At 41.2% G+C, this 6,598-nt stretch overlaps 1 long non-coding RNA gene across 1 annotated transcript; it reads right to left on the bottom strand.

Annotated features, from left to right (window-relative positions):
- Positions 1 to 232: 232 nt before the first annotated feature.
- On the bottom strand, positions 233 to 5,023 carry LOC113129763 (uncharacterized). Its single transcript, XR_003295640.2, has 3 exons — positions 4,756 to 5,023; positions 1,911 to 2,033; positions 233 to 377 (listed from the first exon to the last, which is right to left on the bottom strand). It is a non-coding gene; the product is annotated as an uncharacterized LOC113129763 (long non-coding RNA).
- Between the last annotated feature and the right edge of the window lie 1,575 nt (positions 5,024 to 6,598).

The raw sequence follows: 6,598 nt of genomic DNA, 5'->3' as shown, positions 1-6,598 counted from the left end.
GACAGACAGACAAAGAATCTGAAACTTAGGAAGATACAGGCACTTTGCTGGCACCAAGACCAAGGAAAAAAAGCACTGAGTCACAGCCAGTGCTAAGAATGACACAGCAGCTTAACTCCTTGAATTAAAAGTGCATCAGATGACCAACATCTCAGTATAGGGTACCTAGGCTCAGCGGCAGACTAGCAACAGAAATGAACCCTAACTGAAACTGTCTATGAATCATACTGTGGAAAAATAGATCTCTGCTGCACCTTGTAGACATCGTTGTAATGCACAAGAGGATACTCAGTCTTCTCGTGGGTCTGCCTCAAGCCTGCAGTACCACTCCTGGTCCAACTGGGGTTGACTGTGACGCAAGATCGAAAAACCAGGTCCTGAAATCGGTAGAGATTCATTAGTATGAGCCCCTGATGCCCATCCCAAAGAGGCATGCTGTACAGTATAGCTATACAAAAATAAATCACCCTCTGTCACTATTTTTCTTATGAAATTACTGCACAATACCAAGACGATTGTTGTGGACAACTCACTGGATACTATTTGTAGGTCCGGCATGAAAAGCCTGGCCTTATCCTGCCCTGTCAGTGTCTCAGATGCTGCTGTCCTGTCGACGGGAAAAGGTGACGTATAACAACTAATCCAAAACCTTCATGTGTCTTTCGGGGACAATTTGTCTGTCACTCCCTAATCCTCTTCGGTGCTTTGGCTTCTAAAACAAAAGCATTTGTACTCATTATTATTGTTATTATGGTTATTAGATTTTCACTACAGATAATGAAATTTGGGCAAATACGGTGGCTATCATTGTTTAGCCAATGTGTACTCTGACCCAATCAAATGCTCAAAATATCCTCTATTTCGACAAGCACCACCAGTATTTACATGAACAGTGTCAGCTACGAGAGTAACTCAGATAATGCAATCTGAAGGCCACAGCACGGCTTTCATCCATCTTGTCCTTGTTTTTGCTACTCTGACCCCTCCCATGTAACACTGCTAATCATGAACTCTGTATCTACCTCGCTCTTGCTCTCTTGCTGTTTTTACTACAAGCTCATGTCGGCGTCTATTGTGTGCAGAGGCTGCTTTCTACATCGGAGCAGTTTTTTCTGCCGAGTCACCTGACCATCTACTGCTTGTTAAAGGAGCATCAGCCCCTTTTAAAACTAAACAAAAGCATACACAGCAACTGGTTTATTGTGAAGCCACTGTATCAAACTGAGTGCACTGTGAATCTCTAGCAGTGCATCACAAGAACAGATGCTAGAAAGACAGATAACCCTTCAGTCAGGAACAGATTGATCAGGTGGTTCTTATTTAAAAGAATGGGGCCGTAATGTGTCCCTGTGGTTTCCAAAAATTAGACAAACAAATCCTACTGTGCATCAGACTGTTAGCAGCCAAATTACGTCATAGGGAGAGCCACTGGGTTTGGTCACATTGGACTAGGTGACGTAAAATAAACACTGAATGCATAGATGCGTGTGCGTATCAGTGAGGGGTGGAGTTGTGTGCATGTGGGCACGTGTAAACAAGGTAGGTGGTTAATCCTCTTACAGATTAGAGGTCCTAATTTATCAGGAGTGAGAGGGGCAAACTCGTCGAGGTAATGTGTTTAAACCAACTCCTAACATTTGTTCAATGAAGGAAAACTACTGAACACAATGGTTCAAAATTTTCAGCATATCATTCATATCATATACTGTATATAAATATATATGAGAAATAAGCTCAAATATATATATAAAAGTGAAACAGACGTCCTTTCCTCCTGCTTATTCCTTCATAGACGATGTCCTGAATGTACCAATTGTGTTTGGATCATCTAATAGGTTGGATAACTTTTACTATGTTGCATAATTTTCTCTTCAACAAATTGCGAAATGTTTGGAAATGAGAGCCTTAACTTGTTCCGATGACTCTGTCGCTGTTTGTTTTATCTGCTGGTGGTGTGGGTGGAAATAGATGGGAAGGCCACAGATGGAGGAGTTGGTTTACACTTTGTCTCTCTCTTCTGGCTCCTATTTTACCTGTTGGGAAAGATCAGATACCTTGTAGATAACAGGAGTTGCTTTATGACTTAAACAACTAGAGATAACAGTGAACATAAAGATTTCAAATGCTGCTGTAAAGCGTCTTTGTGAAAGAAAGAGAGAGAAAACCTAACTTGTGCTCTGCACTAAGTAATATAACATTTTAGACAAAAACAGTGAGGCAACAATAAGTTATCTCACTTTTTCACACTCCTATGTACTGTTCCTTTTTTAAAGAAATATTCACAAAAATTAATACATACCTCTGCACAGAGAAAGCTCAAGGCCATTGGTGATGGCAGTAAGGAAAGGTCCTTGTGGGGTTTCACAATATTGGCTTACAGATGTGTTTTTGCCCCATTTGCAGCATGTTAGGTGTCAAGTTGCTGATGATACCTGCGAATGAATGCTGCCTCACATTTGTCTATTAATACAGCATCGTCAAGCAAGGCCGGCAGTGCTCCGGGTTTAATTTTAGCACTGTCATCTTTCGGCTCTGTGCCACCGTCTATTCTATAATCTGTATGTAGGAGGGATTTGTTTTAAAAGGCTGTGGGTCGCTCACCGTTGTCTGTGAAAGTTTATAAGGGCTGTAGATGATGCTGACCCCCTGCTGTAAATGCAGCTTCAGTAGCATCACACTGCCTCTCCCTGGGAGTCTTTCAAAAGTGCTTGTTTGCTGCATCCAGTTTTGGCCCAACTAAATCTGCTGAAGTGCATTTGCTCCAGCTGAAAAAACAGGGGCTGTGCTTTTTTTTAGTATAATCATTGTGAAATTTCTCCAGGAACTCCAAGAATAAAACTAGGTTGGAAGCATCGCAGTTAGCCCGCTTGCACTGGGCTCTACTGTTTGTTTGACTTGAGAGGCAGCACCCCACCCCAAAAGGACAGCAAAATAACTATTGAGGTCATGTTTCCGTGTCTTTGGAAGTGGGTCACTTGTTCTACTGGTCAGCCTCAAAAGACATGGTAAACGTCACAATGGCACAGGACACAATACTTGCAATTAGTAAAAGCATTCTGGTGAACACTGTCAGCCCTAAACATCTGACAGAGAAAATATTATTTGATCTATATACTATTATCATGATAATGCAAATAAGTACGAAGGATGTTCTCCTGTACGTCACCTGACACCAGATTGTGCTTCCTACAATGACCTTTACCTAATTGTTTCGAAATTACTAATGGCATTCCCTTGGGAGTGTCTTCAGTACACATAATTATGGCTCTAAAGCTCCCCTTCTGTGCCCTCTCCGTCTCTCACTATCTCTCTCTCTTTTGATTTCCTTGCCAACAGTTTAGCAACTCATGAGGTCTACTGCTGATTCACCCACTGACCAAACAAACACGCAGTTTGATTCTCTTGTCTTATTCTCACCTTAGAAGCTCTCTGAGGTGAGGAAGCACTTTATCCGCTATCCCTGTGACAGGTAAGCAACAGCAGGAACCACACTCTCCTTCACTTGGGTCATCAGCAAGGTACAAGAGGCCAACGGCCTTGATGTCAGCAGCAAAGGTGTCATCACGTCAGGAGTGCCGGTGTCCTATTGTGTTCTGGCACATGTGTGTAACAAGCTCTAGCAAAGCACTAATTCTGATAAATAGCTCTCACAGAAACAACAGTTTTCAGGAATAAAACACTACAAATCAGTTATAAAAGGATCAAACCTTTGTGAAGTTAACTTACATGTCATCAACAGAAAACTGTTGTAAAATATACCCTAGTGATAAAAAAAGTTAAAACTGGGTGTTAAGGCAGAGATGAGGAATACCTGTATGTCAACATCTCTACAGCAGATGATACAAAGTATTGTGTTACTCAATAGCACCCCCTGTGTTTGGGTAATGGAGCTTGTTTTTATCATATCAAGTGCGCACTAAAGAGCCAGATTACTGCGAGGGACCTTCTGGGATCTTTGTGACGCAGCAAATGTTGTTTGACACCTGAAACATAAAAGAAGCTGCGTCACCATTGTCTTGCTCACTTGCGACATAAGTTTTTACTTCCTCTGAAAATACACAAACAACAACGCTCTGTGCGTCAATTTGTGGCCATGTTTGGAAAGTCAGCTATATGCCTATTCATTCTGATTTTCATTTTAAAAAATGTCTGATGACACTAGAAAAATAAAGACCATGAGAAATGAGGTGTCAAATGATCGTGCCAATATGAACTGCGTAACATCCTCTCCCACAACAGCATTACGCACTATCCAGCTCTTGCGCAGCATCCTATTCCAAGCTCTTCCTTCACACGCCATCCATGCCGATTCCATGCTTTGTTTACGTCCGCATTTTAAGATTAAAATCAGCCACAACTCAAGTTTCACGCCGAGCAGAACTACGCTGTCATACCATCGCAGCATGTTTCACCATCGCAGCGGAAATTCCCACTGGATTTCATGTGGCTTGTCGGTCCTTCTCGCTGACGCAGTTAAATTTACCTGTTGTCATGTCGATGATGAAACATGACTGTAAAAAGTGTTTACAACGTTTCTCACTAACAAACCCCCGCGCTCTGTTTGATTGCAACTACAGGACTTTTTTATTTCTTTTCATTTCGTAACATTTTCTTCACACTTTTACGACAGCACATCCAGGCTTATATTCTTACCTTTTCACCCAGCACTCCAGTGGTTAGGAATTTCATAGTGGTATTCTCTACGCAACATACGCAGTATTATGTCGCTTTCGTCCTGTAACATAAATAACTTACGTGTTTATCCCAAGCCTGTTTTTCTCTCGTGCCGAAAGAGTCTCTTCCATTTCCCGGCCGGCATCACTCAAACCCGGTCCTCGGTCAATGGTCAGTCCTCTGGATTCCCGTTTCAGCCCTGTTGACGCTATTATCAATCTCGCAGGGTACGTTTATTACAGTGTATTCCCCTAACGATTTTCCATAGCGCAACACGGGAACCCCGCCCCTGACACTCCCCCGGTCGGTGGTTGGCCGAGCGGCTGGAGAGTCTTTCCTCACCTCCAGAATCACATGTGGCTGACGCATGTTTACAAACATCGGTGAAATCACATGGTAATGGCTGTCGTTTTACCGTAAAGCACCTCCCTTTGACGCAACTCTCAGATGTCGTGCCGAGATCCTATTATCCTTTTTTTTCAGTAGAATGAAAAAAAAAATCAAAAAACATCTCTGTTTACCAGGATACAGACAAACCACAGCCTGCCAGTGGCCTCAGGCCACACAGAATACGAGATATTATATAAGATATTATAGAATATATCCTACAAACCATCTGTAGACTCACACTCCTATAAATTGTAGGTCCTGGGGGACTAATAAGAATTGTACGTTTGTACTAATTTGTACATTTGATTTCTTTTTACTCTTAATTCATTTACCAATGCAGCCTTCACAAACTAAATTCAAAGAAGAAAAAACTTTTGACCGAACCTGTGACAACAGATGGCGGTTCAAAAATAACTGTTTTAGTGTAAATTGGCCACAAAGATGGTTGAGGACTACTCACCTTCTTGTAACAATCCTTTGTGCTTTAATTAGCTGAAGTTCAAAAGTAATAATTTTAGATATTATCTTATTTAGCCTATATGTTTCTATTTATGAGTGTTTACGTCAAAACGCTTTGTAATCCAGAGATTTTGCATCATAGGTGACAGGACGAAAAATATCGCCTACAATGCAGTTCCCTTTTTGTTACAATAGATGTCAGTGTAGCACATGAAAACCGTCTAGACAGACTTAGTGTATTATGCTTTTAGAATATGCTGTGGCACAACCATATTCTTATAGGGGCAGATTTGTGTCTGAACTGCTGTCTCAACCTCCAGTAGCTTTAGATATTATGTGGATTAAAGCCTAGTTGATGTTGAATTTACAATGATTTAAAATATTTGTCTTATTTGTGCTGCGCTATGCTGACTCATCCGACTAGAAACCACTCAAATACGCAGATGAACAACCACAAAAGACAGAAAGAAAGACAGGTATTTAGGACACACGGTGCTATTTTTGTTGATTTATTGTCTTTAATTTGTCTAACTTTAGCATTCTCTTATTAGCAATAAAACCCATCACCAGTTTTAAGCCCTTATCTTCAGTAAATCTCGCATCATTGCTTTACTTTACTGAAATTTACGGTAATAAAGTCATTGCTCCACTTTACGGTGTTCTACGGTAACTTGTACGTTACGTCACGTCGCTCAAGTTTTTGGCGGGGTATCACCTGCAGTGGAAAGCACAGTAAAGCAAGTAAAGCAAAGTAAAGTAAAGTGTAGAAACCTGTCCTTTTATGGCTCCTTTATACACTAACCTACACCACAATTCAGGTAAGCACAGGTTCAACTGCCTCCTCTTGGGGTGTAGGTCTGACAAAGTTTGTTTTGCTTTACATGCCACAAATGTTTTAAAATTTCTTGAAAAGTTGACGTATGTTTTGATAGTTATCTAGCAACAGTGTCAATGCGTCATACACCACCTAACCATAAAGGGTACCTTAGACTCGACTGCCCATTATCGAAAACAACAGTACATGAGGTTAATTTTAAAGAAGCCAGCAGTCAACAAAGCCTCTGGGGCTAAGTAG

This window comes from Mastacembelus armatus, chromosome 5 (genome assembly GCF_900324485.2).
Source record: "Mastacembelus armatus chromosome 5, fMasArm1.2, whole genome shotgun sequence".
Classification (NCBI taxonomy): Eukaryota; Metazoa; Chordata; class Actinopteri; order Synbranchiformes; family Mastacembelidae; genus Mastacembelus; species Mastacembelus armatus.
Note: the sequence above shows the minus strand (reverse complement) of the source record. Positions and strands in the feature narration are given on the sequence as shown.